The 11,089-nt window shown below is 35.8% G+C and overlaps 1 long non-coding RNA gene across 1 annotated transcript; it reads right to left on the bottom strand.

Annotated features, from left to right (window-relative positions):
* Positions 1–264: 264 nt before the first annotated feature.
* LOC145017283 (uncharacterized) lies at positions 265–1,584 on the bottom strand. Its single transcript, XR_013666456.1, has 3 exons — positions 1,459–1,584; positions 1,314–1,356; positions 265–916 (listed from the first exon to the last, which is right to left on the bottom strand). It is a non-coding gene; the product is annotated as an uncharacterized LOC145017283 (long non-coding RNA).
* Positions 1,585–11,089: the final 9,505 nt, after the last annotated feature.

The following is an 11,089-nucleotide window of genomic DNA, read 5'->3' as shown; positions in this document are numbered from 1 at the left end:
AATCATTTATTAGAATGTTAACAAACAAAATCATTTATTAGAATGTTAACAAACAAAAATGTAATAATTTGTTAATCATGTACTTACCTTGAAAGCATATAAAAACCCGCTTAGGGTGTAGGTCATTTTTTAAGGTTGTTTCTCTTTCGGTTCCACTGGATGTATATGCTTGTCAATGTTACTGAATACATTAATTATTTGTGAGTACAATTGATCTCAAATTACCCTCCCTCATTGATATTTGCAACATAAAAAACTCCCAGTTAAATTTCTAAAAAATATTAGAAATGTTAATTAATTACACTTAATTATAATCTGTAATAAATTAACAACATGATACCTATTAAATTCATCAAATTCGTATACTGATGCCAAATACTCCTCTAAAACATGTTGTTTAGCCAACCACCCATTGGACCCCTTCTCTAATAGATATAATAGACACACATTGACCATATTCTCGTAAGTCATTAAGTTAATTTTCAAACACATTCTTCACATCTTTTAATTTGAAGGTGACATTCCTCGCGACTATAAGAAACACATGGGAACGAAAGGTGGCGTCGGAACTCGATGCCGGAAAATAATCTCCAAAACAGAAGCCGGTGACAAGACAAAATTCTTTCTTCCCGAAAGATAGCTCGTAACCCCCTAATCTCAAAAACTATTTCCTTTACTTCGCTTCAGGGGTCCGTAATAACTTCGTGGTGAAACGTCCCAAAAATACCAAGTAAAATTTTCATTTTTATAAAGTCAAAACCATTCATATGTTATTCCAAAAGACGATCAGAGTAAAAGTATTTTCAAAACACCAGACAATATATTGATAAAAACCACTTGTGATAATAGTTGAAGTTCAGGCAATATATTGACAAAAACCACTTGAAAACCATACTTTTCTTCCTTCTTGCTCCAACTGCATTATTCCAAAACAAGATTTAACAATCAGTATCATGTTTAAAGCTTCTAACAAGAGAAAATAAACTATTGTAAAGACTCAAATATCAATAGCATTACATTGCATTCATAAATCAATAATTATCATTGCACAAGAATCAGAAAACAAGGGTTCTTAAAATTAACTCATCTCTAGACAAATGATAGATGAAAAGTACATATTCAAAATCCAAATTCATGACCATATGAATATGATAGTTACATTTTTATTTGTAAGACAGAAAAAATTAAAGTTTTGTAAGATTCATACAAAGATATAATGCACAATAAAAGGTTTAATCAATCTTTCTACGTACATCCTAATAATCAAAGAAACAAAAAAAAAAAAATTGAAAGCAAAAAGATCATTATGATACCTTAAATGTTGCTTGGGTACATGAACACTCTGACCCTTGACCCCTGAAAAGCAGAAACAATAACACAAATTGAGATGATTTCTTAACACGCAGAGCTAAAAAACAATATTATGCAACAAAAATGTCAATCGCTAGTGATAATTACCATGGATTTAGGAGGGAGATTGGAAGCGATCATAACACGAACAATACCGGTGTTCCCATTAGGCCTGGTAACTTTTCCCCAAATGCACCGGTAGTGTGCTCCGTTCTTCTTGACCTTGGATTTGTATGTTATGACAGAAGTATACAATCAACAAGATTAACAGAAATAAAACAAACGAAATTGAAATATATGTATGAAATATACAAGAATCAGTTTGCAGAAAACATACTTGATGGTTTATGCTTACAACAGAAACACAAAAACGAAATTATGTAGATTGAGGCCTGCAAATTGCAGTGTCCTAAGACAGAAATTTCCCTGGTGGGGATCTGTCTAGAGGATACAACAATCAATCAAGAACTTCTCTTGATTCTGACGAAATTCCTATGTTCCCTTCATCTTTGGAAGAACGAATTTTTAAAGAGAATTTTGTGGTGTGAATGATGATATCTTCAACCCCTTTCAGATGAATGAAACAGGTATTTATAGGTATTAGTTATGACAGTTGGAAACTGTCAAAACCGAAAATAACTGTTAAAAACCTGTCATTCAGTAATTACGAATTTAATAATAAAAAAATAAAAATTAATTTCGTAATTAAAAATTATCTAATTAATCAGGAAGACCCCAAGAGCCCCAAGGCCCAAGGCCCATCTTTTGACCATTAAATATTCTCTTGATATTAGCCCATTTTCAATCCAATTAGGCTAATCCAACACCACAACCCAAGCCCAATATGCTTAACCCATTACTTGACCCATTTAGTTAAATGAGTAGGACTAGACATATAAGGTGGGAGAAGGTTTTCTCTTCCACCAATGTGGGATAAGTCCCACATTGTAATTTTGTAGTCAAAGTTCCAACAATACCCCACATTTTCTATTGAAACTCCAATAATACCCCACATTTGAATAGAAAATAAGTGAACTTTGATATTCAAATAAGGGAAGTAAGATATGACATGCATCTGAATAGGTGTTGTAAAACTTGAACCTTTCATAGTGAGTACTACTTGGATCTACTTTGTGGGTAGTGAACTAGAGTCTTGAACTAACCACTTTTTATAGTAGAATAAAAAACAAGAAGTATCACACATATCATATCTAAGCATAGATCATTTCTTACCGTTGTGTTCATTTCGGTCATGAACGATCCTTTCTTCATGAGACTTTTAGAGAGCTTTAGCCATATCAGCTCCCAAAGATGCGACCTCACATCCATCTCACATAGGTAATGCTAATCTGGAATAATCCGTACTTATTCCACTGTAGAAGCTATCAGCATTATTAAGAATAAAGCATTCATCCCTATAACATCAACGGAAAAACACAAAACAAATATCATGGGAGTGAGCATACCTTTGTGTTAGTGCTTCTTTGAGTCTTCCCCAACTAGTTGTCCTATTGAACCTAGACCATGGGATCTCCAATGTTGCTAGGTTAGGTTTCCGCCAGGTGGTGACTCATTGTGTTGGCTTTAAGCCCATTCCCCTCGATGTGAAGAGAACTTGCTCTCTACTCAGGCCTTTTGTCAAGGGATCAGCTATATTTTCCTTTGACTTTATGTAACTAATGGAAATGATTCCATTTTTCAGCAAGTCTCGTATTGTAATATGTCTGCGCCTAATGTGTCTCGACTTGCCATTGTATATTTGACTTTGTGCTCTAGTAAGAGCAGCCATACTATCACAATGTATGCCAATGGCAGTAACAGGTTGAGGCCACAGAGGAATACCTTCTAGGAAGCTTTTAAGCCATTCAGCTTCTTCAGCAGCTTTATCTAAAGCAACAAACTCTGCTTCCATTGTAGAACGAGTATTCACAGTTTGCTTAGATGATTTCCAAGAGATAGCAGCTCCACCAAGAGTGAACACATATCCACTTGTGGATTTTGCCTCAGAAGTATTGGAAATCCAATTTGCATCACAATACCCTTCAAGAACAGGAGGATATTTCGTGTAATGCAGTCCATAGTTCATTGTATGCTTTAAATATCTAAGCACTCTTACTAATGCATACCAATGATCTTTCCCAGGATTGTGGGAGTAACGACTCAATCTACTTACACTATAAGCCAAGTCCGGTCTAGTACAATTCATAATATACATCAAGCTGCCGAGAACTTGAGTATATTCTAACTGAGCTACAGTATCACCTTTATTCTTCTTTAGATGACTAGAAGCATCAAATGGGGTGACAACCGGCTTGTCATCATAGTGTCCAAACTTCTTGAGTACACTTTCAATATAATGGGACTGAGTAAGAGTATATCCATCTGGTCTTCTTTGAACTCTTACACCAAGGATCACATCTACTACTCCCAAGTCTTTCATGGAAAAGGAGGAGTGTAGCATTTTCTTGGTTTGATTGATCACATCCAGATTAGTACCCATTATAAGCATATCATCCACATACAAGCATATGATGACATAAGCATTCTTGTATTGTTTGACATAAACACATTTATCACATTCATTTATTCTAAATCCATTAGAGAGTAATGTGTTGTCAAACTTCTCGTGCCATTGCTTTGGAGCCTGTTTTAGTCCATAAAGTGATCTAACTAACTTACAGACTTTGTTTTCTTGACCTTTAACCACAAACCCTTCAGGTTGATTCATATATATCTCTTCATCTAGTTCACCATACAAGAAGGCAGTTTTCACATCCATTTGGTGTATTTCCAAATTATGAATGGATGCAATTGCTACTAATGTGCGAATTGATGTAATTCTTGTAACAGGTGAATAGGTGTCAAAGAAGTCTTGACCCTCTTTTTGACGATACCCTTTAGCTACTAAACGAGCTTTGTACTTCTCTATGGTACCATCAGGTCTAAACTTCTTCTTGAATATCCATTTGTGCCCAATTGGTTTTTGCCCATGTGGCAAATCCACAAATTTCCAAGTGTTATTTTGCACAATGGAGTCAATCTCACTTTTGATTGCCTCTTTCCAGTAAGGAGCTTCAGAGGAGTCCATAGCTTCCTTATATGTTTGTGGTTCCTTATTCACTACATAGGTCATGTAATCAGGTCCAAAATCTTTGGCTATTTTGCCCCGTTTGCTTCTTCTAGGTTCTAAGTTGTCTTCTTGAACCTTTGAAGAATTCTCTTCATTTGATTGTAAACTTTTGTCTGGAATCGTATCATTCAGTCCATCATCTAGAGGTCTTTTCCTAGAGTAGGTAACCTCTTTTCCTTTATCCTTAAAAGGAAAAGTATTTTCAAAGAATTCAGCCTCTGCTGATTCCATGATGGTTTGGTTATGGATCTCATCAACATGTGATTTATACACAAGAAACCTGTATGCTGCACTATTCATGGCAGGGCCAAGATAGATGCAATCTATGGTTTTTGGTCCAAGTTTAGTCCTCTTAGGAAGAGGTACTTGAACCTTAGCAAGGCAACCCCACACTTTCATCCTTTTATAAGAGGGTAACCTCCCTTTCCATAGATGATATGGTGATTTATCACTCTTTTTATGAGGAATTCTATTAAGTATTGTATTTGCTGCAAGACATGCTTCTCCCCACAGATTGTGTGGTGCTCCAGAAGTAATTAACATTGAATTAATCATGTTTTTCAATGTTCTATTCTTTCTTTCTGCCACTCCATTTTGTTGAGGAGTATATGGAGCAGTTGTTTGATGTATAATACCGTTTAAAGAACAAAATTCAGCAAAGTCTTTGGATTCATATTCTCCTCCTCGATCAGACCTTAGAATTTTGATCTTTTTGTCAAGTTGATTTTCAACTTCAGCCTTGTAATTCTTAAAATAATTCAAGGCTTCATCTTTGGTATTTAACAAATAAATATAACAATACTTACTGCAATCATCAATAAAGGATATATAATAATTCTTTCCTCCTCTTGTAGGTGTTGCTCTAAAATCACATAAATCAGAGTGGATTAAGCCAAGTATTTCATTAGATTTTTCAACCGATTTATGAGGATGTTGTGTAAATTTTGATTCTACACAAACCTCACATTTTGTATTTTTATCTAATGAACATTTTGGTAACATGCTAAGTTTTGCCATTCTTTGAATAGAACGAAAATTAACATGTCCCAAACGAGAATGCCACAAAATTGAAGGATCATGCATATACATAGAAGAGGGGCTAGTAGTGCCCATTATTGCATTAGCATTAATATTGGTTACATCATTGTTTGGTGTTTCAACACCATAGTACAAAGGTAATACACTGAATTTGAAGAGACCCTCACTAAGGTATCCCTTTCCAACATACATCCCACCCTTGGTGAGAACAAATTTATCAGATTCAAATACAAGTTTGAAACCTTTGTTACTAAGAATAGGACCAGAAATCAAATTCTTAGTAATTTCAGGAACATGCAAGACATCACATAAAACAAGTTCTTTTTCAGAAGTCAATTGTAGTTTCACTTTTCCCTTTCCTTCAACTTTTGCAGTAGAGCCATTCCCCATAAACATTGGTTCAGAATCCGAGACTTTCTGGTATGTAGAAAACATGGTTCGGGAGTTGCAAATGTGCCTTGTGGCTCCAGTATCAATCCACCAATCCACACAATTGCTAACCATGTTGGTTTGAATCACAGCAACAAATTGATTTGGTGATTCAACCATGTTGGCTTGACCAGAATTTCCTCCACCAGAATTGCCACCATTGTTTCCATTGTTTCCTCCATTGTTCCCTCCATTATTTCCTCCATTGTTTCCTCCTTGACCCCTCCTGAATCTGCAATCTTTGGCCTTGTGTCCAATTTTTCCACAAACATAGCATGGACCAGAATTCTTCTTGAAATTCTTCTTGTTAGGGCCATGATTTTTGCCATCTTTGGAAGAGTTTTTGGAGCCTTGCTTCCCTTTCTTGTTGTTGTGCTTTGTCCTTGAAGTACTTGCTTCTCCAACAAAGTTTGCACTTGGTTCCAAGGAATTTGCATCTGCCTTCTCATTCAATCTGTTATCTTCTTCCACACGAATTCTCAACACAAGTTGCTCAAAACTCATGTCATCAGTTAAGTGCTTAAGATATAATTTGAAATTCTTCCAAGAAGGAGGAAGTTTTTCAATGATTGAACCAACAAGAAAATTAGAGTTTATACCCATACCTTCAACTTCAAGATCATGTGCAATGACTTGAATTTCCTCCACTTGTTTGAGGACAGATTTGGTATCCACCATCTTGAAATTCATGAACTTTCCAATCACGAATTTCTTGGAACATGCCACTTCTGTTTTGTATTTCTTTTCCAGTGATTCCCATATCTCTCTTGCAGTAGTCATGGTAGAGTAGATATCATAGAGAGAATCATCCAGGGCATTTAGAATATAATTTCTGCAATTATATTCATTTGTGTTCCAAGTTTCCACAGCCCTTTGATGTTCTGCCATTTGGGCTTCACTGGGTGGTGTTGTTCCTTCTGCAGTGGTTGTACCAGTAGGAGGAGAGGGAGAATCATCAGTGAGAACATTGGAAACATGAAGAGTTGTTAGATAAAACAACATCTTCTGTTGCCATCTTCGAAAATCTGAGCCTTTGAATTTCTCAGGCTTTTCCACATGTGTTTTGATGATGGATTGTTGATCCATTCTTCCACTTTTTAATTTCTGTCTTAGATTGTTATGACAGAAGTATACAATCAACAAGATTAACAGAAATAAAACAAACGAAATTGAAATATATGTATGAAATATACAAGAATCAGTTTGCAGAAAACATACTTGATGGTTTATGCTTACAACAGAAACACAAAAACGAAATTATGTAGATTGAGGCCTGCAAATTGCAGTGTCCTAAGACAGAAATTTCCCTGGTGGGGATCTGTCTAGAGGATACAACAATCAATCAAGAACTTCTCTTGATTCTGACGAAATTCCTATGTTCCCTTCATCTTTGGAAGAACGAATTTTTAAAGAGAATTTTGTGGTGTGAATGATGATATCTTCAACCCCTTTCAGATGAATGAAACAGGTATTTATAGGTATTAGTTATGACAGTTGGAAACTGTCAAAACCGAAAATAACTGTTAAAAACCTGTCATTCAGTAATTACGAATTTAATAATAAAAAAATAAAAATTAATTTCGTAATTAAAAATTATCTAATTAATCAGGAAGACCCCAAGAGCCCCAAGGCCCAAGGCCCATCTTTTGACCATTAAATATTCTCTTGATATTAGCCCATTTTCAATCCAATTAGGCTAATCCAACACCACAACCCAAGCCCAATATGCTTAACCCATTACTTGACCCATTTAGTTAAATGAGTAGGACTAGACATATAAGGTGGGAGAAGGTTTTCTCTTCCACCAATGTGGGATAAGTCCCACATTGTAATTTTGTAGTCAAAGTTCCAACAATACCCCGCATTTTCTATTCAAACTCCAATAATACCCCACATTTGAATAGAAAATAAGTGAACTTTGATATTAAAATAAGGGAAGTAAGATATGACATGCATCTGAATAGGTGTTGTAAAACTTGAACCTTTCATAGTGAGTACTACTTGGATCTACTTTGTGGGTAGTGAACTAGAGTCTTGAACTAACCACTTTTTATAGTAGAATAAAAAACAAGAAGTATCACACATATCATATCTAAGCATAGATCATTTCTTACCGTTGTGTTCATTTCGGTCATGAACGATCCTTTCTTCATGAGACTTTTAGAGAGCTTTAGCCATATCAGCTCCCAAAGATGCGACCTCACATCCATATCACATAGGTAATGCTAATCTGGAATAATCCGTACTTATTCCACTGTAGAAGCTATCAGCATTATTAAGAATAAAGCATTCATCCCTATAACATCAACGGAAAAACACAAAACAAATATCATGGGAGTGAGCATACCTTTGTGTTAGTGCTTCTTTGAGTCTTCCCCAACTAGTTGTCCTATTGAACCTAGACCATGGGATCTCCAATGTTGCTAGGTTAGGTTTCCGCCAGGTGGTGACTCATTGTGTTGGCTTTAAGCCCATTCCCCTCGATGTGAAGAGAACTTGCTCTCTACTCAGGCCTTTTGTCAAGGGATCAGCTATATTTTCCTTTGACTTTATGTAACTAATGGAAATGATTCCATTTTTCAGCAAGTCTCGTATTGTAATATGTCTGCGCCTAATGTGTCTCGACTTGCCATTGTATATTTGACTTTGTGCTCTAGTAAGAGCAGCCATACTATCACAATGTATGCCAATGGCAGTAACAGGTTGAGGCCACAGAGGAATACCTTCTAGGAAGCTTTTAAGCCATTCAGCTTCTTCAGCAGCTTTATCTAAAGCAACAAACTCTGCTTCCATTGTAGAACGAGTATTCACAGTTTGCTTAGATGATTTCCAAGAGATAGCAGCTCCACCAAGAGTGAACACATATCCACTTGTGGATTTTGCCTCAGAAGTATTGGAAATCCAATTTGCATCACAATACCCTTCAAGAACAGGAGGATATTTCGTGTAATGCAGTCCATAGTTCATTGTATGCTTTAAATATCTAAGCACTCTTACTAATGCATACCAATGATCTTTCCCAGGATTGTGGGAGTAACGACTCAATCTACTTACACTATAAGCCAAGTCCGGTCTAGTACAATTCATAATATACATCAAGCTGCCGAGAACTTGAGTATATTCTAACTGAGCTACAGTATCACCTTTATTCTTCTTTAGATGACTAGAAGCATCAAATGGGGTGACAACCGGCTTGTCATCATAGTGTCCAAACTTCTTGAGTACACTTTCAATATAATGGGACTGAGTAAGAGTATATCCATCTGGTCTTCTTTGAACTCTTACACCAAGGATCACATCTACTACTCCCAAGTCTTTCATGGAAAAGGAGGAGTGTAGCATTTTCTTGGTTTGATTGATCACATCCAGATTAGTACCCATTATAAGCATATCATCCACATACAAGCATATGATGACATAAGCATTCTTGTATTGTTTGACATAAACACATTTATCACATTCATTTATTCTAAATCCATTAGAGAGTAATGTGTTGTCAAACTTCTCGTGCCATTGCTTTGGAGCCTGTTTTAGTCCATAAAGTGATCTAACTAACTTACAGACTTTGTTTTCTTGACCTTTAACCACAAACCCTTCAGGTTGATTCATATATATCTCTTCATCTAGTTCACCATACAAGAAGGCAGTTTTCACATCCATTTGGTGTATTTCCAAATTATGAATGGATGCAATTGCTACTAATGTGCGAATTGATGTAATTCTTGTAACAGGTGAATAGGTGTCAAAGAAGTCTTGACCCTCTTTTTGACGATACCCTTTAGCTACTAAACAAGCTTTGTACTTCTCTATGGTACCATCAGGTCTAAACTTCTTCTTGAATATCCATTTGTGCCCAATTGGTTTTTGCCCATGTGGCAAATCCACAAATTTCCAAGTGTTATTTTGCACAATGGAGTCAATCTCACTTTTGATTGCCTCTTTCCAGTAAGGAGCTTCAGAGGAGTCCATAGCTTCCTTATATGTTTGTGGTTCCTTATTCACTACATAGGTCATGTAATCAGGTCCAAAATCTTTGGCTATTTTGCCCCGTTTGCTTCTTCTAGGTTCTAAGTTGTCTTCTTGAACCTTTGAAGAATTCTCTTCATTTGATTGTAAACTTTTGTCTGGAATCGTATCATTCAGTCCATCATCTAGAGGTCTTTTCCTAGAGTAGGTAACCTCTTTTCCTTTATCCTTAAAAGGAAAAGTATTTTCAAAGAATTCAGCCTCTGCTGATTCCATGATGGTTTGGTTATGGATCTCATCAACATGTGATTTATACACAAGAAACCTGTATGCTGCACTATTCATGGCAGGGCCAAGATAGATGCAATCTATGGTTTTTGGTCCAAGTTTAGTCCTCTTAGGAAGAGGTACTTGAACCTTAGCAAGGCAACCCCACACTTTCATCCTTTTATAAGAGGGTAACCTCCCTTTCCATAGATGATATGGTGATTTATCACTCTTTTTATGAGGAATTCTATTAAGTATTGTATTTGCTGCAAGACATGCTTCTCCCCACAGATTGTGTGGTGCTCCAGAAGTAATTAACATTGAATTAATCATGTTTTTCAATGTTCTATTCTTTCTTTCTGCCACTCCATTTTGTTGAGGAGTATATGGAGCAGTTGTTTGATGTATAATACCGTTTAAAGAACAAAATTCAGCAAAGTCTTTGGATTCATATTCTCCTCCTCGATCAGACCTTAGAATTTTGATCTTTTTGTCAAGTTGATTTTCAACTTCAGCCTTGTAATTCTTAAAATAATTCAAGGCTTCATCTTTGGTATTTAACAAATAAATATAACAATACTTACTGCAATCATCAATAAAGGATATATAATAATTCTTTCCTCCTCTTGTAGGTGTTGCTCTAAAATCACATAAATCAGAGTGGATTAAGCCAAGTATTTCATTAGATTTTTCAACCGATTTATGAGGATGTTGTGTAAATTTTGATTCTACACAAACCTCACATTTTGTATTTTTATCTAATGAACATTTTGGTAACATGCTAAGTTTTGCCATTCTTTGAATAGAACGAAAATTAACATGTCCCAAACGAGAATGCCACAAAATTGAAGGATCATGCATATACATAGAAGAGGGGCTAGTAGTGCCCATTATTGCATTAGCATTAAT

Source organism: Lactuca saligna, chromosome 9 (genome assembly GCF_052625555.1).
Source record: "Lactuca saligna cultivar CGN05327 chromosome 9, ASM5262555v1, whole genome shotgun sequence".
Classification (NCBI taxonomy): Eukaryota; Viridiplantae; Streptophyta; class Magnoliopsida; order Asterales; family Asteraceae; genus Lactuca; species Lactuca saligna.
This window is presented reverse-complemented; position numbering and strand designations above follow the sequence as displayed.